The 26168-nt window shown below is 46.1% G+C and overlaps 1 long non-coding RNA gene across 1 annotated transcript in view; it reads left to right on the forward strand.

Annotated features, from left to right (window-relative positions):
* Positions 1-981: 981 nt before the first annotated feature.
* LOC141573125 (uncharacterized) overlaps positions 982-26168 on the forward strand; it is a 521122-nt gene continuing 495935 nt past the window's right edge. Inside the window, exon 1 of the long non-coding RNA XR_012498699.1 lies at positions 982-1481. This is a non-coding gene — a long non-coding RNA (uncharacterized LOC141573125). The remainder of the gene's footprint in view (positions 1482-26168) is intronic.

Consider the following 26168-nt stretch of genomic DNA (forward strand, 5'->3'; position numbering starts at 1 on the left):
GGGCCGGGTCTTCTCTTACTGGGAGAGGAAGTATAGTGTCTCCCGTGTGCCCCTCTGGGAAGGAACTGCACAAATGGTAAATAGGTTCCCAGCATTCACACCTGCTGTGGCTTAAAAAGATGCATGACAAACAGACGTTAAATACCTGAGATATAGTGGAGGTTGTATCTGTGCCGATGAACAAGCTGGTTTGAAGGTAGAAATAAAAACAGTCAACTTGTGATAGAGTTGTAATAGAGACAGACACAGCGACTGCCTGAATGCTGTGTCCTCCCTACATCTATATAGTGAAGTCCTACTGTCCACTGTGATTGTATAGGAGGCGGGGCCTTTGGGAGGTGATAGGTTATGAGGGTGGAGCCCCTGTGCCTGGGGCTAGTGGCTTCACAGAGTTCCCGGCCACGTGAGGACCCAACAGAACGTCAGCCCTCTATGAACCAGGAAGCTCTCAGCACACGTGGGACCTGCTGGCGCCTGGATCCCGGACTCGCAGCCTCCAGAACTGTGAGAAATCACTTCTGTCGTTTATAAGCCACCTGACCTATAGTACTTTGTTATAGCTGCCCGAATGGACTGAGGCATCTGAAGTAGATTGTAATGATCTGAACCCTTCAAGACTCTTTAGAACATAAATGGGACGTAGCAGTTCTCGGGCAGGGTTTCTCAGCCTTGGCCCTGTTGACAGTTTGGCTGTGTGATGCTTTGTTGTGGGGCTCTGAATACAACCCTTTGGGGACACGGGGAGCATGACAAAGTGCCGGCTCAGCATCGGCCTGGGGCAGTGGCCTCCCTGTGTACATGACTTTTGTTCCTGGGAGTGTCACGGAGCTGGGCTGACTGCGCCAGCCACTGTTAGCAAAGCATGAGCAGCTGCGTCCTGGAGCCCAGGCTTCCCCTCCCTCGGGGGTCTGTGTGTCGTGTCTCGGCAAGTGAGAGGGGAGGCCGCTCTCCACCTGCTCCACCTGCTGCGAGGCCCTGCTTGTCACTTGTCCTGGAATGTTGAAGGCACATTAGAGGAACATGTCAAACCAACAGTGAACTTTGAAGTTGGAGTTTAGCCACGTTTACTGCCCATGGTCCCAGGGCCATCTGACTACCCTGCCATCGCCCAATTCGTTTATTCAGGGAGAAATGTGTGTGAGAGCAAGAATGGGGACGCTCAGAGTGTAAGTACGCGTGCATCTGTCTTGGGCATGTGCCCAGATGCCCTGTGATGGCTGAGTCTGAAAATCAGTAACAACAACGAAAGACAGGGCAGCACTAACGAGCTCAACCACAGTCACCTGGAGGACGCGGCCTAACTCGCTGGCTTCTGGGGCGGGGAGCACGCGTCCTCCAAGTGCAGAGGAAGCCCGCACTCGGACAGTCAGGTCCGAGGATAAAGGAACCGCGCGTGTGGGTCCCCCAGGAGCACCCTCACTGGGGAGCCCCAGTGTCACCTGAGGAACAAGAAGGGGCAGGCCTGGGCCACCACTACCACGGTAAGTCATTCGCTTGCTGAGAGTACACTGAACCTCTGAGTCTCTTTCCTCTTCTTAAAGTAATAGCACATGTGGAAACTGCTTCCTAAGCCAGAGTTCTCCTCAATCAGGGCTCAATTACCCTGCATTCAGATCCCTGGTCAGGAAAGGAGAGCCAGGCTGTTCTCTACGGAGCAAAACTTGCAATGGGACCTGGAGTGCGGTGCTTCGACCAGACAGGCAGAGGGCCTGCCTGTGTTCTGGGAATAAACAATGAATGAGGGAGCTGGCATCCACCCAGCCTGGGGAGCACCTGGGAAGGGAAGGTGTGGAAGGGCTGGAGAGACAGTCACCCACAGTGTGCCCTGCGGCCTGTGGACAGGCACAGCTGTTAGGAAGCCATTGGAGGCTGGCTGCTCGGTGGAGCAAACGGGGTGTCTGTGGACCTCCCTGCCTCCATGGGCACCGGCCTCTGATGGAGGGCCTGCACAGAGCACTGTTGGGCAGCGGGGCCAGCACGAGGAAGACGAGGCAGACGGGCTGGCGGGAGGGTGAGGACGTGGTCTGGGCCACCAGGCACCTCTGCAGACGTCTGTCCCTGTGCCTGCCCGCCCAGGGGTGGCTCTGCCCGCCTTCCATTGCCCAGTCCCATGTGAGTTCTCCGCCCTGTCTGTCTCTTGATTGTGGTAGAATAATAAAACGTAAAGTTAGCCATTTCAACAATTTTGTGTGTGCAGCTCACTGGCATTAATTACATTCACACACTGCAGTGTAGCCATGGGATTTCCTGTTTCTAAAACTTCTGTAGCGGTAACTCTAACCATGAAGCAGTGAGTCCCCCTCCCCTTCCCCTCGCCCCTGGTAACTTATCTACTTCTGTCTCTAGGAATTGCCAATTTTAGGCTCTCATGTAAATGGAATCCTATTACGTGTGACCTGTGTGTGGCTTCTGTCACTTAGCATACTGTTTCAGGGGTCATCCATTTTGCAGCCTTTATCGGTACTTCATTCCTTTTTGTGACTGAATAACTTCCCACTGTGTGGATGGACCACATTTCATGTATCCACGTTGTGTCGATGGACACTTGTGTTGTTTGTACCGTTTGGCTGCTGTAAGAATTCTGCGACGGCCGTTGGCATTCAGCTGTCTGCGTCCTGTTTTCTGTCCTCCTGGGTGCGTACCCAGGAGGGAAGTTGCTGGGGCAGAGGTCACTCTCTGGATGGTGAGAACCGCTTCAACCTGGGACTGTGGAGAAGGGGCTTCTGGGAACGTCGTCTCAGCCATGGGGGAGCAGGGCAGGGCCTTGCTGATTGCACCGGTCAGCATGCTCCTGGTCCATTTGTCACCTGGCAGTTTTGAAGTGGCCTGATGTGGAGGGCTCTGCCCAATAAGCCGACCAGTCTGGCACCTCTGGAATTTAGATCAGAGACCATTGACCAGTCAGAATGTCACAGATAGAGATCTGAGGTACCATTACGACTCTGAGAGAGGGTTGCCTTGCTCCTCAGTGGCTCTCAGATTTGGTCCTAGTGTCCTTGTAACTAAACAGCACCTTAGGAGAGCCTGACGGGGTTCTCCTGGGGGAAGCAGACTGTTCCTCATTCCAGGGTCACCACCATGTAAACGGTGACCTCCCGCCCTGAACTGCTGGCTATGGACGCAGAAGAACATAGGCTGAGCCCAGGCGGCAGGGCGGCCCGTCTGGTGAGCAGGTGATGTGTGGTGACTGACCCAGACAAGGGGAGATGAGCAGGTGGTGAAGGACAGTGACTCAGACATGACAGGAGCAGTCACGGGGAGGAGGGAGAGTCATAGCGGCAAGGAGGGCGTGGGCAGCGGGAGGACCCTCGTGCTGCCGGATCCCGTGTGTGCAGGGGCCCTCGTGCTGCCGGATCCCGTGTGCAGGGACCCTCGTGCTGCCGGATCCCGTGTGCAGGGACCCTCGTGCTGCCGGATCCCGTGTGCAGGGGCCCTCGTGCTGCCGGATCCCGTGTGCAGGGGCCCTCGTGCTGCCGGATCCCGTGTGCAGGGGCCCTCGTGCTGCCGGATCCCGTGTGCAGGGACCCTCGTGCTGCCGGATCCCGTGTGCAGGGGCCCTCGTGCTGCCGGATCCCCTGTGTGCAGGGACCCTCGTGCTGCCGGATCCCGTGTGCAGGGGCCCTCGTGCTGCCGGATCCCGTGTGCAGGGACCCTCGTGCTGCCGGATCCCCTGTGTGCAGGGACCCTCGTGCACCTGTGGAGGGATTGCCCACATACCCTGATTTCTACAGATGTGGCCCGTAAACTCCAGTGTCCGACAGACCCTGTCCCTTGTCCCCGCAGATGGAAGGAGCCTAATGGAAACACGCTCGTGCACACCCGTCCTCCCGTGTTGGAGCTGCCCCGTGGCCACGGCTGGAATCAGCCCGCCCACCATGCGCTGCGCCTGACCTCAGCCCTTTCTCCTACAACCTCTTGGCAACTTCTCTTTGCTCCCGTAAACTATTTAGGCACTTGTTTCATTTTCAGGTTGTAGGCCTTCTCAATAGAAACTGAATGAGGAAGCATAAAGCTTGTGCTATAAATTGAGGCTATACAGTGCCAAACTGGTTAATAAAAATAAAACTCACAGAAATGTTTCCAGGGGTTGAATTAGTGAATCTGGACGGTTGCCTTCAGTTACGTCTGGCCCACGACAGGGGATATGTAAGTAAAATGTGGGTTAATGGATTTAGTTATTTGAACTGCTAATCCCACTTTGTCCCCAAGTGCTAATGAACACACTATCTGTCCTTCCACTCCCTTTTACATGTATGACCAGGGACTGAGGGCAGGGTTAAATCATGCCATGAAAATGTGACTGGGGTTGGATGTCCAGCGTTCCGTTCCTGCTGGCCCTGCAGGGTCCTGCGTGTTCTGCCGGGAGGCGTCTGGGGCCTCTGGCTGGTTCCACACACAGTCTCAGCCCCAGCAGGCTCAGGGGGCAAAGGCTTCCATGTCCTCAAGGCCATTATTTTGTTCGCTTGGTTCCTGCATCATGTCAGCCATAGTAAGAATTCACGCTCTACTCTACCCATGAGGGAAAGCGACGCCCGCCACCGAGCTCTGGGATGTATTAGCTGTGTGTCCTGGACAGATAGGCAATTTCTCTCTCTCAGCCTCAGTTTCCGTAATTCTGAACTGGAGGTAATCCCCATTGCATGGTTATTGTGAGGAATATTCAGAAGATGTAAAGACAAATATTTCTGGGCCAAGCGTGCTGCTGTTTTTATTAAGAATTTCTGCATTGTGTATACTTGGAATGAGGGCAGAGGCAGTTCATGGACCTCAGAGTTGGCTTTCTACCTTTCATAGGAGAGTGTAATTTGGGTCACGGCACCTTTCAGGGAGTCCTTGAATGGCAGCAAGAAACCCTCAGCTTGCAGCATATTCTGAAAACAGTCTCCAAAAGTGTAAGAGTCCCTGGTCTACTGTCTTCAGGAAATGCTCCTGTGATCTCTTTTAGAGACTCTACAACATTCTTTCTGTTATTGGAACTGAAGGCGTTCAGAACAAGCCTCCCAACGTGTGACACTGGCGTGGGGATTACTTTGAGCTGAAGGCAATGGGGACCTTGTGGACCCATGAAAAACTGTTCTTTCTCCCTTAAAGAACTTAAATTCCAGGCCTTGCTCACATTAGGAGTTGTTACCAGAGACAACTTTTCATGGCCTATCTATAGGACAGGGCAGGCTTCTAACTGCTGTACATCTGTTCTTCTTACCAACCTGCAAATGACCTCCCTTCCCTCTGAAGCACCAAGTCGCCTTACCTCACCTTTTGCTCAGAATGCCATATACACCTCATTTTTAGCTTTCTGTCTTTGCACTTCTCATGTATGTGGTGTTCCCATATGTATATGTGTGTAATTTGGTCATTTTCTCCTGTTACTCTAATCTGTCTCCTGTAGATTAATGATTAGAGCAGCTGAAAGAACCTAGAAGGAGAGAGGGAAGTTTCTTCCTTCCTCACAGAACCGATCTCAGCTTTTCCTTTGGCCATTGCATTCAGAGCTGGCATTGTTGGTGAGCCCACACTCCCAGCCCCTCTTCGCCACAGCCGTTTCCCAGGTAACATGGGGAAAGTGAAAAGCTTCGAGCTGTTGTGCTTTGGGGAATTTGTGCCACCTGATTAAGGAATGGTTTCATTTCAGCCAGGCTTTTAGCTCATTGTTTGGACTGAACTAATTTTACAAAACACTAGAGCTCCTCAACCAACATGTAAATTAAATGCCTTTTTTACACAGATTGATTCATGGCCATTTTATTCCACTTCTGACCAGGGTGGGTGGGTAATGAAACTCAGCCCCCAGGTGTGCAATAAACAGCACACTAAACTATCCAGTGTGAAGTTTGTATCTTTTCCTATAAAAATGCATTTGAATTTACAACAGCTGCCATTATTCTATCCAGCTGGTCTCCTAATTCAAATTCCACCTCCAACTAGGCAATGAAAGAATTTGAATCAGGTGGGTAGTTCATTCTATTACATAAGTATGAAGGCACTTTGGAAGAATATAAAGGGGCCATAAAGTGTATTAAAATTCAAAAGGTTTAGATGGCTTTTCTGTTTATTCAAATGTATTAAATGATAGATTGAAGTCATAGTTTCTTTTGAAGTAAACACTTCCTTTCATCTGAATGCCTTCCTTTCATATATTTACATCTAGCAAGTCACACAGCATTAACAAAATATTTAAGAAAACAAAGAAAAAAATTAAACCTGATAGCTTGTTTCTCTTGGCCTTTTGGGTAGTTTCTCTCTCTCTCTCTCTCTCTCTCTGTTTGTGTGTGTTTGTGTGCACACATTCAAATCCACTTACTCTTCTGAATGGTTGGGCAAAGGATATTAGCAGAAAAACTGTTCCTTGCAAGAAAAGGTAAAATATATAGGAAGGCAGCTCTTCAGTTTGGAGTGTTTTAAGAACGTTTAATTGTGTTTCTTTTTGGGTAGACCTGGAGAACTGGAGAAATAATGGGGTGATGGGGGGAGAGGGAAGTGCTCCCTCCACTGGTATAGATGTCAGAGATTCTCATTCTCTCTCTGTCTCTCCCCACCAAATACATACATTTGACAAAACTACAAACAAGCTCCTTGAAGGCAGGAACTATGCCTTAAACTGGAATTTAATAGACATTTTTCATTTCATGTTGCCAGAAGTTAGCTTTTCTCATGTTCCTGTTCCCTCGGTTCCTCTCAGTTTGGTCCATCATTGTCATTTTCACTGGTCTTAAGTGGGGTTGGTGTCCCTGGCACTCATCAGATACAAGCAATGGGTACATGGTATTAAAAGAAAAACAAGACAGGGTTTGTTATGAGGCACGGCTTTAGGTGAAAGCACGTCCTTTTGCAGGGTATCTAGCTTAATCTTTTTCAGTCCATGACGAGGGGTGGGAACTGAAGAGGGGTGTGGGGGCGGAGCCCCAGAGAGTAGTTTCCAGGCTCTCGGCCTCACATAGACAGGTGCTGGCTCAGGTAGTAAATGGCCAACTGTGATTGCATGGCCATCAGCTGTGGCTAGTTGGCCGTCAGCTGTAACCAGTGAGCCATTGGCCACAATATAACTGCTGTGGCTACGAAGAGAGAGGAAGGGAAAGAGAAGAAGGATGGGGCTAGCAAGAAGATGGCGGCTGGGCTGGCAAGCGTGGATGGCGGTTTGCGGACAGTGTGTATCCAGCCTCCAGTGAGAGTATAGTGCCGCCAGAGAGAATAAAGTGGTATGACTCCCCTACCTATGGCTCCGTGGGTGTTCCTTTTTGGCCTCACCATATCCTGCGTTCTTGTATGGGGAGCGGGACCAGAGACCCCGCCGGGTCTCCTACACGACAAATGGCGCAGCGAGCAGGGTCCCCCGCACGACACATGGCGTAGTCGGCAGGATATGGTGCCGGCCAAAGCTCTCCAAAGGACGGTGGAGCAGTTTGTGCGTGTGAACACCCAGTCTGAGGAAGACCAGGAGGAGCAGCTGCCGGAGAGCTGGACCCCCGTGGAGGGGTGGGAGGACGTGGACGGTTCTCCCACCAGCACAGGAAAAGCCATGCAGCTGCTGCAGAGATGGAGCCCCGTGGAGAGGTGGAAAGATGTGGACGGTTCCCCAACCAGCACAGGCCGGAGAAAGCGAAGGTCGTTGCAGCCCTGTGGGCCGGGGAAGTTCCTGCTCAGGCAGCCCGGATGCAGGACTTATAGTCCCAGGAGGTAACGCTTGCTGAGTCCTCCGTGGGAGATGAGGGTGAGGTCAAGGTCGTCCCTCACCCCAGGACAGCCCTGGTGAATGACTATGGACTATGGGGAATTGCCTTCCATCCCTAATTTAATGGACCGCTTGACTGTTTGTTTGGGAACTGTTGTTAGTGGAACTGGGGGATATTTGCTTTTGTCTCTTGACTGGCCGCCATTGAGAATATGTAAGCACCTTGATTGTGAGTCGCTGTTGTTCCAGCAGGGTACCCTGAGAGGCACAGAGAGAGTGGCAGTGCGCTGAGAGGTCTGGCTGAGCCCTGAAGATACCCTGGCTGTGCCCAGGAAGTCGGGCTGTTCCCAGAGAGAGTAGTAGAGCCCTGAAGGTACCCTGGCTGTGCCCAGGAAGTCGGGCTGTTCCCAGAGAGAGTGGCGGTGCCCTGAGAGCCCTGGCTGTGTCCAGGAAGTGTGGCTGTGCCCACAGAGAGTGGCGGTGCCCTGAGAAGCCCTGGCTGTGTCCAGGAAGTGTGGCTGTGCCCACAGAGAGTGGTGGTGCCCTGAGAAGCCCTGGCTGTGTCCAGGAAGTGTGGCTGTTCCCAGAGAAAGTGGCAGTGCCCTGAGAAATCCTAGCTGTGCCCGGGGAAACAGGTGGTACCCTAAGAAGTCCAGGAAGTCTGGCTGTGCCCAGGAGTACTGGTGGTGCCCTGAGAAACCCTGGCTGTGTCCGGGAAGACAGGTGGTACCCTAAGAAGTCCAGGAAGTCTGGCAGTGCCCAGGAGTACTGGTGGTGCCCTGAGAAACCCTGGCTGTGTCCGGGAAGACAGGTGGTACCCTAAGAAGTCCAGGAAGTCTGGCCGTGCCCAGAAGCACTGGTGGTGCCCTGAGAAACCCTGGCTGTGCCCAGAGAGCCTGGCTGTGTCCAGGATATTGCATTCACCCCCAGGCTCCTCGCACAGGTCCCCGGAGCCCCAGAGAGTAGTTTCCAGGCTCTCGGCCTCACATAGACAGGTGCTGGCTCAGGTAGTAAATGGCCAACTGTGATTGCATGGCCATCAGCTGTGGCTAGTTGGCCGTCAGCTGTAACCAGTGAGCCATTGGCCACAATATAACTGCTGTGGCTACGAAGAGAGAGGAAGGGAAAGAGAAGAAGGATGGGGCTAGCAAGAAGATGGCGGCTGGGCTGGCAAGCGTGGATGGCGGTTTGCGGACAGTGTGTATCCAGCCTCCAGTGAGAGTATAGTGCCGCCAGAGAGAATAAAGTGGTATGACTCCCCTACCTATGGCTCCGTGGGTGTTCCTTTTTGGCCTCACCATATCCTGCGTTCTTGTATGGGGAGCGGGACCAGAGACCCCGCCGGGTCTCCTACACGACAAATGGCGCAGCGAGCAGGGTCCCCCGCACGACAAGGGGCCTCCGACCGTGACTCCTTCACTGGAAACTCCTGAGGGCCTCCAGCCTTCTCTAAACATAAAATTGTACTTTCAATTCAATTTGCCCATTTAATATGCACAGACAGCTGACTCTGCAGAGCTCAGTAGTTTTAATTCCTGCTGTTGAGTGATTATCCAATTAATTCTCATGAGGTGGGAAGGAGGTGGACATTGTTTTGCTCCATTTTTCAAATTGGACAGATGTGAAGAGGAAAGGAGGTAAGAATCTCAGGAAGACCCCTGTGAGGACTCCTGCAGACGGCCACCTCCCCGTCCAGCCACCTGTCAAGCGGAGAGGAGAATTCTACAGTACATGGCTCATTTCAGTTATTAATGAAGATTTAAAATTTTTTGATGCATTGGATACATGAGTTCTCAAATATTGTGTCTACTTAGAAATAAAGGCCAAAATATATGTCGATGGATTATTTGCAGACTTAGAAAGACGATCATTTTCTGGTACTAAGACATTACTGTTACTAAAAATGTGAGTTTTATTTAGTTTTTATTAAGCTCTTTGCAAAGGAAAAAAAAGGCCATGACCTTGTTGAATTTTCAAGATCGTGCCATAAAATGATGACAAATTAAAAAAATTGAACAGCGTCCAAAGACAAAAATATAAAACTTCCTATTGTTTTACCTTCTTTCTAGACTGTCCTGGGGGCAATGACTGACTGTTTCTTTGTGCATATAACTGTGCGTACAAAAATTAAGAAGCACTAATGCCTTAGATTGTCAAAAACCAAATCTTTATCTTGAGAAAGGTGGTTTTAGCTCAATTAATATTAAACGTTATAAATGTCATCGCTCGTCTGTAATAAAGTGTGCCTGTAGTTGGAGACCCGACGTGACACGGACATATTATGCTGAACCTTAATCTCGGCTTATTAGAGGAATAATACGTTAAGGAGCATTAGCATATGCCGTCCCAAATACGCCTCTTTGGAAGTGATTTTTTGAGAAGTTTTGACGACAGAGCATAGGTTACCTTTTGGAAGGGAAGTTTACATTTACACAGGAATTCTCCATTTGGAAGGGAGTCTTCTCTGTACCTAGAAGAGCAGGATGTCTGTAAATCACAAGAGACTCAGTGGAGAAGGCAGGGCCTTCAAGCTGCATAAAAACCTTGCCCTTGTTTAGTGTGCTGTTGCTGGTCACCGGCCGTAACTGCCTCCCTCACACCTTTCTTCCTTTGATCTCACTGAGGATGCTTTTGGAGTCCAAGTTGTGGCCACGTCTGTGAGTTACTCTTCCTGGGTTTCTCTCATGTCTTTGTGACCTGTAGAGGTTAATGGAGTTCCGTTTGTTTTTCTCTTGTTAATCTGTTATAACAGGGATCCCATTTGAGATCCCTGATCTAGATGGGTAGAAGGGAAAGATTGTATCCTTTCATAGGAAATCCCCATCACAGACAGCCACGTGCCTATCTGCTGTCTGCCTTCCTTCTGTGCTTAGAGTCTTAAAACTCATCCCCTGGACTCTTCTACTATTATCAGGATATTTTTCTTGGAAGCATTTTAAAAATTACATAAATGATATTATTTGGAGAAATTTCAAATAAGTCAGCAATGTGCACTCATAATCCCATTCACTAATCAGAGAAAACAACGATTAAGTTTCTAGACATTTCAGACTTTATAGTTTTGCTCCAACTATCAAGATAGAAACAAAACAGGATCATATTGTAAAGGCTTTTCTGTATCCTCTTCTCAATATATCATAAACATCTTTCTGTGTCAATTAATACACATATATGTTATCATTACAAATGAAAATAGCATTACATGCCTTTTGTTCGGAATTTACTCAGGTAATTGCCAGTTGTTGGATATTTCGGTTGCTTCTAATTTTTCTTATTATAAACAGCATGATAAACACACCCTGTCCATATACTTTATTATGCAGTAATTTGCTTGGGATGGATTTCTAGAAGTGGAATTTTTGGGCCAGATGGGTGTATATTAATGGAGCCTTTGCTAAATTGCTCTAAAAATCTAACAATGTGTATTCTGTACTTTTTTTTAAAACATTTTTATGAATTTGATAGGTAATTATTGCACTTTATTGTTTTTTTTAATTATTGAATAACATTTTTTGATATATTCATTGGAAATTCTTTTGTGATTAGTCTATTCATGTCCTTTACCTCTGTTTTTATCAGGATGGTCATCTATAGTATTATTTATTTCTAAGAGTTTAAAAAAATGTATTAAGCATATATTTTGTGGACTTTTTCTAGTTTGCATTTTAATTTTTAACTATATGGGTTTTATGCACAGGGGTTATACTTTTGCTTTTGAAAATATGTTTTAGGTATTCAAGCTTTCAATCTTTTTCTCTACAGGCCCTGCCTTTTGTATCAGAATTAAAAAAGCACTTTCCCACAGTTATGTTCTCTTCTAGCAATTACATGGCTTTACTTTTCTTTAAATTAAATTTTTGGGGTGACAATGGTTAGTAAAATTACATAGGTTTCCTTTTTATGATGAAAATTTTAACCAACCTAAGAAAAACAGATCAAAGTTTCTTCTGACTGGTTCCTGATTTATTGAAAATTCTGTCCTTCCCTATTTATTGAAAATCTGTTCACGCTTCCTGTGTTGAGTTGGGCCTCCAGTCAGCAGCAGGTACATGGCAGCTGTTCTAGCGCAGAAGAAACGTGCACCTTCCTTCAGGGATGGTGCAGACCCTTTCCTGAGAGCAAATGACTCAAACTGGGCTCTTTTTTCTCAATATAGGCCCCAGGATCTCGGCCTCTCGTCTGATTTGAAGCTACTTCCCAGCCAGTTTGGGGAGCCCCGGTTTGGAACCTCTCCCAGGGTTCTTTTCTCTTCTTTCCTCTCCTTCCGCCGTATCATTCAGCTACTCAGGACGAGGCTTGACGCCATCTCCCCTCCTGTCGCTCTCTTGTGAGTGTCAAACTGCTCACCTGTGGAGAAAGGGCCAAGCAGGTATGGGATGATAGACAAACAGAAGCTAGGAAGCCCTCAAAGCAGGTGTCCCAGACCTTAGCTCCCAGCTGCCCATGGAGAGCCCAGATACCCCTCCACCACACCCTAAACTGTTTTGATTCTGCCTTTAGGGGACACCAAGATGGAAATGTCAGGTTTCTTTGCACCTTGGGCGCCCTCCTTGGTCGGGTGACACTAGTGCACTCGGCGTTTCCAAGAAGGAGCCCCTCTGGGCATTTTCTCAAATGCTACCCCTCATATAGGAACCCAGTTCCAGTTTTTCACTCAACAAATTTTTATTGATTCACTGTACCGTGTCTGGAACTGAGCTAGGTGTTGGAAATAGCGTAGAAAATAAGGCACAGTTCCCGACTTCACAGAGCTTGCTTGTACCAGGTACTTCTTTCACCCTTCTGTGTGTCACAGGGGATGATGTACACACCTGTCCTGTGCTGTCCCACCCTCCTCACCACGGGATCATACCTTTCCTGAGGTCAGAGCTCCAGGTCTTATTGATCTCTGGTTTCCCATCACACCTTGCACGCCAGGGATTCAGTGTTTCTGTACATTGAAATTATTGGCTAATGCTGCCTTTCATATGGATTTCCTACCCAATCTGTATCTCCCAGGGGCCTTTGGAGAGACAGTGCTGTATAGCAATAACTCCTCACTTCTGCAGTGAAGTCACACCTTTACAGTGGCACTTCTCAACTTGGCACTCTTGACATTTTGGGCCAGATGATTCCTAGCTGTTGGGGGACTGTCCTGTGAGTCATAGGATATTTAATAACATTCTGCTCTCTTTCCTCTAGATGCCAGTAGCACCTGCCTCCCCAGTTGTGATAAACAAATAGGTCCCCAGATACCACGAACTGTCCCCTGGGGGACAAATTTGCTTTGGTCAAGAACTACTACCTTAAAGATTTGGGGTGGACTAAATATGGCCGCAAGTTCTTTCACTCTCTGTTTTTTGATACATGAGAGGGTGTATGTCTGCTCAAAGCTGGGTGGGCTCTGTGATACTTTAACTAAAAGTATACTGAGCAGTGATGCTGTGCTGGCTTCTGAGTCCAGGCCTACGAGAACGCTTGACCTTGGGAGCTCTAGGAGCTCTTAGCTGCCATGTAAGAAATCCGATTGACCTGAGGTTGCCATGCTTTGAGAGCCCAAGGCACATGGACAGGCTCTGGAAGGTGTGTGTGTGTGTGTGTGTGTGTGTGTGTGTGTGTGTGTGAGAGAGAGAGAGAGAGAGAGAGAGAGAGAGAGAGACAGGCAAGGAGACACATACACTAAGGAACAATAGGGAGCCATCCAGGAAATGGGTCCCCCAGTCACCCCAGGTGAAGCTGAGTGGATCAAAGATGATCTGCCTAGCTGAACTGCCAGCCCACAAAATTATGATCAAAATAAAATGGTTGTTTTAAGGTCCCTAAGTTTTGGGATAGTTTGTACGCAGCAATAGATAACTGCAACAAAGTTGTTTTTGAAGGTAAAGCAATTCACTCGTTGATTATTTACCATATATACATCACTAATTTAGGTCATTAGCATAATTTCTATAAGCAGAGAACATGCAAATATTAGGGACCCTTTGTGCCACTCCTGTCACTCCTGTTTCTAACACGCAATCTTCATGTTATTTTTTCATTTGTTTGGTTGACGATGTGAAATGGAGAATTGTTGAAGTTCTTTCTCCTTCCTATTATTTAGTTTTTAAATTCAAAAATACTTAATCATAAGCTAATTCATTTAACAGCCTTCTAAAATATGCAAATTACATCTTTCTTAATTAGCATTTGATAATAGAATAAATTGGAAGAGAACTTTTTATTCTATTGTCATTACATAGATATAGTTAGAGAAAAAAGTCTATTTGTTAAGGGAATTATTTTGCTCTAAGTCACTAAGTGAATATAATTAGGGAGAAATGAAACATACCAAATGACAATGAGTGTGAAATTGTGGTTTTTCAAATGCCGCTTTCGTCTTTATTTTTCCTTCTAACTTGAGTAATTAGGTTGTGAAAGCCGTCGTATTACACTTTAGGTGTCTGGGATGATATGTAAAGGACAAATAAATCAAGATGAAAGTCCACTTAGGACTGTTTTGTGAGTGATGCTGAGTCAAGGAAAATGAGCTGGCTGGGGGGCCTCCGGCACCTGCTCTGGACCTCACTTCCTTTCCCTGGAGAACAGTGGAGTTGGTCCCTGATGCACATAACTTTAAAATATTAGACTGAGATATTTCCAATTTGCAGCCAATATAAACTACGTTGACTTTGGGTTCAGTTATGATGAAAACATACAGACGTGGAAAAGCTTCTTATTAGAAAAAAAATCTCTCACAGTTTACTTATTTAATAGATGCCAGTGGTTTATTTACCTTGTTACCTTTAATCCTCATAAGCCAATACTGTACTTTCCATCATCCCTGTTGTATACACGAAGAAATAGGCTCTGAGAAGGTATGCAATTTGTCCAAAGGACCATTACTGAACGGGAATCCACTTTTGGACTCCACCCGGCTCTCTGGACTCTGTCCGAAGCCTACATCTTTTCACCGGTCCCCTCTTCCAGGCTGCTCAGAGGAGGATGTTTTCCTAATCAGATGTCACGCAGAATGGAAATGCTGCTGACGTGGCGTGCGGGCGAGGGTCCAGCGTGGTCACTGATTCAGCTCTGGGAGCCAGTGTGTGCATGTAGGTTAAGATGGGAGAAATTCATTAGTGTGGATATTGCTACCAGTAAAGACAGCGCAGCTGCTGACGGGTTGCTGAGTTATGTGTTTGTCAGCCGCTAAGTTGAGGGCTGGTTCACATCTTTGGCGTCCTGGCCCTCAGGGCACCTGGGAACTGGGAACCTCGCAGACAACTGGCGGCTGAGTGAACAGTGAGTGGAAGGCGGCTCCTCGGGAACTTGGAGAAACGAGTCTTGGCTCCATCCTGATTCAGCTGCGCTGTTGGGGGCCAGACAGTGTGGTTTTAGAATACCTGTTTGGGGTGAGGAGTTTTCTCTCCTTCTTCCAGTGGAGATATTCAGTCAATGAATGTTGATATTGCCAGGCTGTCTCTCCTCTGTCCTAGGTAAGATTTGCTTAATAATTACTTCTCAACAATTATTTGTTCCACAGTTATCTGTCATGCGGTGGTAACAGGACACTTCGGTGACTTTCCATCCCATGTTTCAGTTGCATTTGTGACAGTTTCATTTTCGGTAAATAAAGTCACGATGGGCTTTCACCCTGGTAGCGTTGCAGGGGAACCTGAACCCAGTTTTACTGGACCCCGGAGTTTGGGTTTGCCCTGCCAGCTGCAGAGGGGGCATCTCCCTGTCAGCCGGCAGCCGCCGAGTCTCACACGATGGCTGGTGTGAATGTGCGTCCAACGTTCACTCTCAGGTGACCCCTGAGCAATTCACTGTCCGGTGTAACTTAGCATGAGTCATAGAGAAGCGCTCTGAGGGGGGCTCCTTTCCCCTTTTCCAGGCTGCACACTTTCTTCTGTATGAGGACGTGGGCACCTACACGTCCTGGGCCTTCCAACCTGCCAGGCGCTCGTGGCTGGGCGCGGAGGGAGTGCGCGGTCCCTTCGCCCTGCCTGGGTCGTGCGCCCTCCCTGCCTCGCACAGGGCCGTCCCAGCTCTTTGCAGACTTCGGTGACCCTGTTTATTGCCACAGGTTGCGCTCATGTTCCCAGGAGCCGCTCCTGACACAGCCTTGGACTTCCAAGGGAATCGTGCGCCGTGATTCGGGGCCTGTCCCAGCCGCCGGCGCACAGACGAGCAGAACGGGGCTCTTTGATGTCTGTGACCACTGGCCGCGTCCGCGGACCCCTTCTTAAAATGATGTTTCTAAATGCGCAAAACACCAAGTTCACAAAGGAAACCCATCGTCTGAAACACATTTGCGATGTACCAACACGTGGGCTTTCTTACTGAATTACTGGGCATCTGGCCAAGCGTCAGGGAGTAAGGTCATTCAGACGCAGTGGGGAACGTGAACGCTGCGTGCGACGGCTGTCCAGTGGGATGGGAATAGGACTGATTTCCCGCGGTGACAGAGCTCGGGGACTGCACACGTCCGCGTGCTGCCCGCGTCCTCGTGGAAGGAAACCTTGGATTTCAGTGAGTGAAAATAAAGACTCAGTTGCTTTCCTATCACAGGGCCGGACGTCCCTGAGACGTTGTTTTTTTTTTTCTTTTTTTTTTTTGGGGGGGGTGTGCTGTGGGTGCTAATAGGTGTTAGGCTTTAGCAGAGACACGTGGAGCACGCTCTGCTGAATAAAGTGCAAGGCGTTCTTTACTGCAGAGCTGTTAGGAGCCTCCAAATCTGCTCTGAATCTCCAAGGGGGCTGTTTGCAAACACTTGTACCGAGTAACTCTTTTTATAAGAGAGCATCATGAAGCCAGAATGCACTTTGGGGAATACGCTCATCCGTGGTCCCTTGAGGGGGACAGCTCAGAGTCCCCGTGTAGTGCAATCAAGCCGCTGAGGGACATTGCCTGAGTGTCAGCCTCCTGTCGGGGGGGGGGGGGGGCGCGGACTGACAGTGAACTTGTGTGCATCTCTGAGGGTGGCTGTGCCCACAGCTGGTAACTGGGACCTGCCCTGTCAAATCTGCCCTGCCCTATAGGACTGATTTAGGATTCTGTTTTTTGAACTAAATGTACTGGGGTGACATTGGTTAATAAGATTACATAGGTTAAAGTGTACAGTTCTGTAATCCATCAGCTGTATATTGCATTGTGTGCTCACCACCCAGAGTTTACTCTCCTTCTGTCACAGTGTATTTGACCCCCTTTACTCTCCTCAGCCTCCCCCACACCCTGTACCCTCTGGTAAACACCATATTGCTGTTTGTATCAGTGAGTTATTTGTTGTTTGTTTATTTTGTTACTTTCAGTTTTATATACCACATAGGAGTGAAGTCATGCTTCTCAACTTTTTCTGTCTGACTTATTTCACTTAAGCATGATCCTGTCAGATCCATCCATGTTGTCGCCAAAAGCAGTATTTCATCCTTTCTTATGGCCGGGTAGTATTCCCTTGGGACAAAGCTGGCTGTGACCCCTCCCTTGCTGCTGACCTCGCTCTGGCCATATCCAGTCAGCATTTAGGCCTTGCCCCCCCACGTCATCGCCAGTGCTTCTTAAAGAATTCAGTGAAATGTAGGGCACAGGCTTCTCATAAGGGGTGTGGACATTCTTGCGTCTTCTTTCTCAAATGCAAATGTAATATTGCTTTGCTTACAGCAGGGCCACAAGATAAATAATAACTACCACGTGCTGAGCACGTATTTCCTGCCAGGTGCTGTGCCAAGAGTTTCATACCTGCTCAGTGTCATCGAGATTTTGCTACAGTTTCTGATAAGAGTCTCCAGAGAGGGGAAGCAGGTGGCGGGCCGACGTCTGTGGGCCTGGGCCTGGTTGGTTGGTGTAGAACACGTGGCCCTGAGGAGGATGGCACCCCAGGACCCCAGGGGGAAGGGTTATTCGACAGCCTGCGCTACACCTTGTCTCCTCTAGCTGGGCAGGGATAGGATGGAGCAAGGAGGCCAGGTCAGGTGTCTTTAGGAATGTGGAGTGCTGGGACGCCCTCTTTAGACTCAGCTGTCTACGTGAGAGGACCAGCTGCCACCTCCTAGGGAACATTGTCTCTTGGGTGATCAAATAAATCCTTTAAGAGTGAAATGAGAGGCTCATTGTCTCCTTGCGTGATCTGAGCTCAGCAGTGTGAACTGGGAGGACAATAATTGACCAATCACACATTTAAATGAATATATTAGCCCTTCAGTGATCATCATCAGTTTCACGCCATAATTGACATTATATATTGACTTCTGACAGTACTGCAAAGCTCGCTTCCCCAGACTGAGAGGGGCCACTGCACTGCACAGCGTGCTGTGGCCTCTGCGTGGAATGCGTTTTCCAGTCAAGTCAGAACAGGTGCTCACTGTCAGGACCGCATTCCTGGAGGTTCCTGTCCTCTTCTGGTGGAGGAGACCACTGGCCTTTCCAGGCCCGGAGAAAAATTGGTTGTGTATGTGTACTCCTTATCTTGGATAAATGATAAAATGCAAAGCCAAATTGTGTAAAGACAACCTTCACTTTCAAACAGCAATGTTGCTATTATTTTCTGAGGTGATATTTTCGTTTTGGAAAATGCGATCTCCTTTCAAACACCTCATATTCACCCTATGAATGTGATGCTTTTGTATGCAATATATTCCCAGGTTTTCAATCTCCACTTACTGGTTTTCATTCATTTGAAGTTTGAAAATGTTGAAGGTTGAGGTAAAAATACCTTAATACTCAAAAATTATTCTTATTTATTGATATATACCAAATGCTTAAGCTAGATAAATTGGCATATTTCATACCTAAATATTTTATGGTAAAGATGTAGTGTCTCACATGTGTATCAGAAAAGTGATTTGAAGCTCTTTTATTGTATAGTTTTGGTTGAAACAGCATCTTCTTTTCTCAAAAAAAAAAAAAAAAAAAAAAAAGAAAGAAAGAGCAGTCGTTTACAATTATTTATTCATTTCACAAACATTTATTTATTGAACACCTACTCTAAGCCAGGCACTCTTTCAGACATTTGGATACAGAGCGGTGATAACGCAGTCCTACTTTTGAGAAGAGAAAAAATGGAATAATTTCTGTGTTATCAAGGAAACAGTTTAATCCAGATGCCTAGAAATGAAAGAAGATTAAAATATAGGATTAAATAATCTAGTTATCCCAGAGATTATCTGAGGAAAGGAACATTAAATTCTTATGAATTGTTTTATAATCTTATGACCAAGGTGACTGAAATGAAAGTTAAAGTAATATTGATTGCCTGTGCTTGAATGTGCACCCGATTATATAATGCATTTAAGAATATTAAATATATATACAAATATAGTAGAAGCAAGGCCAACATTTTTTTATGAAAACTATGAGCTAAGCATTTGAACACGATTGTGGACTTCTCTGTGTGTTTGTGTGTGTGTATTTGTTGGAGAGTTGTGTACAAGCTTCACTAAATCTGAAGTTAAGGTTTAAGCTTTTATCCAGTGACTGCATTACAAAAACTCTGTTGCAAAAGCAAGTTGATAATTTAATGAATAACTTGGAAGATTCAATGAAAACTAAACCTAAGCTGTGTGCTGCCAGAGGTTTTTCTAAATTCTTCAGAGCTTATTTTAGCTTCAGGTATTTAAGAGTCAACACTGTTTTCATTTAAAGGTTTAAACAGCTTAGAGTTTTCTAACAAAGCTGGAAAGAATTAGAGGAGGGCCAGGCCAGTTAATCCTAGATGTGAATTCAGTTAAAACACCTGGTGCAGTGCTTTTTTTTTTTTCCAAATCATGATAGTTGGCAGCAGTTGAAAAGCATTATATTTATGTGTTCCACCTTTGATGTTTAAATTAATCTTAAATGCTTTTTGGAAATCAGAGACATAGCTTGACAACTGATCTACCTTGGCACCTCTGCCAAGACGTGCGCGTACGTCTGTGATCCCGTGCCAGCTCCCACACACATTTCCCATTCCCGCGGGGCTGCTGCTTGCTGAGCGAGTGGGTGCAGTGCGGTGATATCCTAGTGTAGACAAGCCCTGTTTCATGTGCTGCAGGAGGGGAGACACAGCTCTGACGAGTGGAGTAACTGCAGCAAGAGATCCTGAATCCAGACGGTGATGAGGAAATGCTCAAAGCCAGAGCTGAGATAAACCTTGCTGTCTTGGTACAGTTGGATGGAGTCTGAAACAGCCACTCTGTGGCATTTAGCACTGAGCCCCTAGATGAGAAGGGGAGGGCATCCTGCAGGCTCCTGTAGTGTAAAGCAAGGGATTCTGGACAGAGAGGTGGGAAACAGGTCTGTCCCAGCCAAGACCCTCGAAGAGCAGGTGGCCATAGATTGGAGGGAGCAGGGCTCTCGGAAACCTGGCCTTGCTCTCCCTCCTTCCCTGCCAGCAGCCCCCACGGGGAAGCCCACTGGTCCCTGTCCTACCGCTGCTGGCTGACTGTCCTTGAGCAAGTTGCTGTCCTTTCCAGCCTTGGAATCCTCTGCCCCACAATGGACATGGTCCCCTGTGCCTTGTCCAGTGCACGGCATTGCTATGGCACCATAGGAAACCACTTACTATGCGTAAAGTGTACCTCATGAGATAAGCTACACAGTAAAATCATTGCCACATACAAGTGAATTAACATCTTTTCATGTAGTTACCATCTTTCACTGTGTGTGGTGAGAGCACCTGAAGTCGACTGTTTTAGCAAATTTCCAGGACTCAGTACAGTACTATGAATTGTAACTGTAGTCATCATGCTGTCCATGAGTGCTCTAGGTTTATGCAGCCTACACAGCTCCACCTTTGTGCACATTTACCAATATCTGCCATCTACCTGACCTCCCACCGTTCCACTCCCTCATTCTATGTATTTATCTTTTGTAGATTCCACATATAAGTGAGATCATACAGATTTTTGTTGTTGTTATTCTGTGTCTGGATTATTTCACTTAACAAATGACCTCCAAGTTCATCCGTATTGTTGCAAATGGCAGAATGTCTGTTTTGTAAGACTAAATAGTATTCTCTTATGGTATATATAATATATTCCACACATTCTTTATCCATTCAGTTTTCAACAAACACCTAGAGTGTTTACATATCTTAGCCACTGTGAATAAGCTGCAGTGAACACGAGAGCATGGATATCTCTTCCAAGTACTAATTTCATTGCCTTTGGTTATATGCATAAAAGAGGGGTTGCTGGATCATATGGTATTTCCATTTTTAGGAAGCTCCATATTGTTGTCCATAATGGGCATACTGATTTACATGCTGACCGACACAGTACAAGTGTTTCTTTGTTTCTACGCTCTTGCCAACACTGGGGATTTGTCTTTTTGATAATAAGGAACCTAACAGGTGTGAGGTGATACCTCATTGGCTTTTGATTTGCATTTCCCTGGTGATCAGTGGGGTTGAGCATCTTTTCACATGTGTGTTGCCATCTGTATGTCTTCTTTGGAAAAATATCTATTCAGGTTCTTTGCCCATTTTTAAATAATTTCTTTTTTGCTACTATTGTATGGTTGTATGTGTTCCTTACACATTTTGGATATTAACCCCCATATGATTGGCAAATATTTTCTCCCACTTCATGGATTGCTTTTACATTTTGTTGTTTGCCATATAGCAGCTTTTGGTTTGATATAGTCCTACTTGTTTATTTTTGCTTTTGTTGTCTGAGGTTTTGGTGCCATATAAAAAACATCATTGCCAAAGCCAAAGTCAAGGAGATTTCCCCCTATGTTTTCTCCTAAGAGACTGGTTTCAGGGCTCATGGGTAAGTCTTTAATCTTTTCCATGTGAGTATCCAGTTTTCCCAACACCATTTATTGAAGAGATTATCCTTTCCCCATTGAGTAGTATTGTCTCCCTCGTCCAATATTAGTTGAGTGTATATGCAGGGGTTTATTTCTGGGCCCTCTATTCTGTTCTCTTGCTCTCTGTGTCTGTTTTCATGCCAGCACCACACGGTTTCGATTTGTAAAAGCTTTGTAACATAATTTAAAATCAGGAAATGTAATGCTTCCAACTCTGTTCTTCCTTTTCAAGGTTGCTTTGGCTGTTTGGGGTCTTTTGTGACTCTATCATCATTTTAGAATTATTTTTCTGTTTCTGTGAAAAATGCCATCGGAAGTTTTATAGGCATTACATTTAATCTATAGATTACTTTGGGTAATATGGACTTTTAGCAGTATTAATTCTTTCAATCTATGAACACAGTATAGTTTTCCATTTCTTTATGTCTTCTTCAATTTCTTTCATCAATGTTTTGTAGTTTTTAGTGTACAGGTCTTTCACTTCCTTGGTTAAATTTATTTCTAAGTATTTTATTTTTTTTGATGCTATTGTAAATGGGATTGTTTTCTTGATTTCCTTTTTGGATAGATTGTTGTTAGTGTAACAGAATGCAACAGATTTTTGTATGTTGATTTTGCATATTCCTGCAACTTTACTGAATTTGTTCATTGATTCTAACAGATTTTTTTAAATGTATACCCTCCTTTTTATGGCACTAAATGTAGTACAATCAGGAAAGGAAGGGATACAATAGGCCAATTATAACTAAATTAACCAAATAAAATTCCTTTTTATTCTCAGTTGTTTAATTCAAGTCAAAGCATTTCTTGAGCTGAATGAAATATGTGAGGCAACGGCAACTCACTTTCCTATTGCAGATCAATTTAGAAAGGCAGCAGGCTGTCCAGAATAAACAGAGCATTCAAGATGAGTTTCTTCTTGTTTGCTGCGGTGCCTTGGGGGCGCTACTCACCCTGTGTGGCGTTTAGGCCTTTCCCCTTTGGAGGGGGAACGAAGCTAACCTTTTTCACGTGATTGCTATAAGAAAATGGATAGGAGTTCCATTGCTTAGTTGAAAGTGAAGCGCTTTCTAAGTGGCTGGTGATACGGCAGTGTTGATAACAGCTGTACTGGAGACAACTTAGTGGGAAGTGGTTTTTCTGATGTCTGTACTGATTTCCTTTCCAACCTTGTCTCAGCCTTTGCAGGCCCAAATGCCTCTGCAGAAACGGGGTGCACAGCCCTGAAGGGCACACTGGGTTTGTGCTGTGCATGAGTGAGAGCTGGGGCCTGCTGCCTGGCGGTTAGCGTCAGGGACCCATGAGGGAGGCCATGCCCGGGGAGCAGACCTGGATGAAGTCAGTGTTGGCTCAGCCATCAGCCGTATTCTCCCAGGAGCTCTGGGGACAGTGTATACAGATGCACAGACTTAGGAGGCTGCTAGGAGGGCTAATAGGAAAACACTGAACAATTAGTAAGGCAGGGGCATGGGCACAGCCAGTCAGAGGGTGGAGAGGGAAGAGGGCTGCCATTTTGGGTTGTGTGCAGGCGGGAGGGTCCTGGAGACATGCCAACATGGCTGGGGAAGTGGGAAGGGGCTTGTGGGGACATAGATTGAGGAGGGCTTGGAAAACGACTAACCAACCGGCATAAAACTTTTAGTAACTGGAGCAGCTGTGTGAATGTGGCTACCTGCCCTGCGGAAACACCTGATTTTGATCTGGGTCGAAGTATTGGCCTCAGAGAAGTTGTTTTCCCTCTCTGACTTTTAGTTCCTTCATCTGGAAAGGAGGGATATTATAGTACATACTCTGTGAACTTTCCCTGAAGGTTAAAAGAGATAATCCATGAAAAGCGCTGAGCGTGGTGCTGGCTGGCCGAAAGTGTTCGATAAACGGCAGCTGTTATGTTATTATGCTTATGTGCTTTCTGCCGGTTGTGACTGATATTTTAAATGGAAACAGCTTGATATGCATTTAGCCCTTTTCTGGAAGAGATTAGATATTGCTGTTTAGGTTTTATTTGTGCACAGATATCTGCTTACATTTTATGATAATCTTGAAAACACTGAGAGAAGAAAATGTAAAAATGCTGCTCTAATTTGCTGTGTTTTTACTATAACTAAACAGTAACAGGCTCCCAGATGAAATGTGTCTCAGATGTTGAGAAAGTCTTGACTATGCAACTTATAACAATTTCTTCATTCTTTTCAAGTTCTGACTCACAGATGTGTCCAGAGGCTTTTGGGTTACTCTGCTATTGGACATCGAAAGGGAGAAATGAAATGAACTGGGATGAGAGTGGAGCTTGTTTCAGATTTCCTTCCTCTTAACAAAGGCCTGAACATTCAGGACCCGGGCATGGGTATGGGGATGTTATGAAATATTATAGGAATATAATTATTTTGCATGTACAAGGGAGCTTACTGAAAAAATATTTTGAAGCAAATCATTTTTTTCTATTTTTTTTATTTTATAAAACGTCCCTGTCATGTATTTACTTAAATTGCTGCAGCCGTGCTATGTGCATGTGTGTGTATTTGTTGAAGTAAATTTACTTTTTTATAAATAGCTTTAGTGAGATATAATTCACATACTCTACAATTTATCACTTAAAGTGCATGAGTCAATGGTTCTTAGTATATTCAGAGTTGTACAGTAATGACCATAGTCACTGTTTGAATTTTTTTAATCATCCCAAAGAGTGTGTTTCATTTTCACATATTCGTGAGTTTCCCAAATTTCTATCATTCATTTCTAATTTCATTCCAGTGTGCTGAGAGAACACAGTTGATATGATTTTAAACCTTTGAATTTTGGGAGTTTGTTTTGTGGCCTAGTATATAGCTTGTCCTGTAGAATGGTCCACGTGCACTTGAGGAGAAAGTGTATTCTGTTTTTGGGTGGAATGTTCTGTAGATGTTTAACACCTACTTGGTTTATGGTGTTGTTCAAGTCTTCAGTTTCTTCCTTGGTCTGCTGCATAATTATTCTATCCATTATCCATTATTCCATCTGCTACTGGTGCGTGGAAGTCTCCAACTATTGTGTAGGGCTGGCTGTTTCTCCCTCAATCCTTCAGTTTAGCTTTATGTATATCAGGGCTCTGAGGGGAATAACCAGCCCCCTGGACTGTGGGCTGGAGGAGGGTGCCCTGCAGTGTCGGCCCCACCTTCCAGGAGTAGCTTCCATCTTGCTGAGCTGGGTTTCAGCTCAAATGCAGACTCTGGCTGTTCTTGATGAAGTTCAGTAGATTTTCTTGAATAAATGTTTCTCTATTTGCTGTATGTCCTGAAGAAAATTTCCAGAGATTTTAATGGTTGTTTTTAAATCATAAATTTCACCAGGTATAATTGTTCTGCTGGGGAAAGGCATGTGGTCTTCCTCATGCTGCTATTTGGGAAGTATTACAAACAAAACCACCCACAACACATTTACAGTCAAGACATAAATGGGACTGTGGAACAAGCACTAAGCTGAAGTGTCACCTTTAGATCTAGGATTTACTACAATAGGCATTATTGAGCCATTTACATTTAGTTTCCTCATTACATGGTACCATGGTGCCAAAAACTAAAGTAAAGAATCTTGGGCCTTGTTTTAAAGGAGGAAAAATACTTTCATGTATTTTTTTCCTCCTGTATTTCTATAGTTCTCAATTTTGATTCCTTCACTTTCCTATACCTTTTGTAATTTATCAGTGTTTTCTGGACATTCCTTATTTGGATGCTCACCTCTGTTTAAATAAAGACCAGAAAGCAGAGCCCCACTCGAAGACCCCTCCGTGACATGGCCTTATCAGGGACAGAGCCCTGGAGGTAGCTGGTACTGACCTCTAGCATCCACTCTTGGTCCTGAAAATCAGCCACTCAGCTTTTCAACTGAGGATCCTTGTGGAGGAGGAGTAGGTCCTTTGTTGTGGACCAACACTTGCTCTGGAGAGAGATGGACTGTGAAATAATTCTCAGGGGCTTTGCTTTGCCATTGCAGACTCGGCAGGGCCAAAGGAGTCAGCTTGACAGGCCGGCGCAGTGGGAGCTGTCCATGGTGCTCAGCCGCTGGCTGCCTGCTCAGCTCTTCGTCTCGGGTTAGGGCTTCGGCGATCCACCTCGCTGAGAGCCACCTTGCTTTCACCTTGCTTAGGACCCACTCCCCATCACACTGGTCAGCCACTGATGTTGGTGGTTAAATTATAATCTTGATCGCCTCAGCTCCTTGCCTGACTGACCACACATTCTCCAACTCTGACTGAATCTGTTGCTGCCCAGTGAGTTCAGGAGGCCACGTTGTTTAGCTTGGGTTCCCACCGAGTGTCCTAGGATTGCTTTTCTAGTCCAAAGAGAACCCGGTTCTATTGAGAACAAAGAAACTGTCCTCAGCTTTTTCAAATTTAAAAAGCTGTCTGGCTATTTGATTGCTAGGGTCTGAAAGGCAATGCTCACTATCATAATAATGGAAGCTGAAACAGGTCCCTTTGGCAACCTGTTGTCTTCTAAGGCTGCACATGTGGTTCAAAGTCATAAAATATTTGCAACCAGGATAGCTAGGGTTTTATATCATAGACATACAGGACAAGTGGCAGCTCAAACCTTAAAAATATGAGGAATTTGAAACTGATTAAATTTCACTTATTCTTCATGACAGATGACTTCTCTTTGAATTCCAGATGAAAATCGAAGGATGTTAGTCAGTTCTGGGTAACAGGTGACTGTTCTAGCTCATGAAAAGGCACAGAGAAATGATGGATGGGATTAAAGGGTGAAGTAAGATCTCT

Source organism: Rhinolophus sinicus, linkage group LG09 (genome assembly GCF_036562045.2).
Source record: "Rhinolophus sinicus isolate RSC01 linkage group LG09, ASM3656204v1, whole genome shotgun sequence".
Classification (NCBI taxonomy): domain Eukaryota; kingdom Metazoa; phylum Chordata; class Mammalia; order Chiroptera; family Rhinolophidae; genus Rhinolophus; species Rhinolophus sinicus.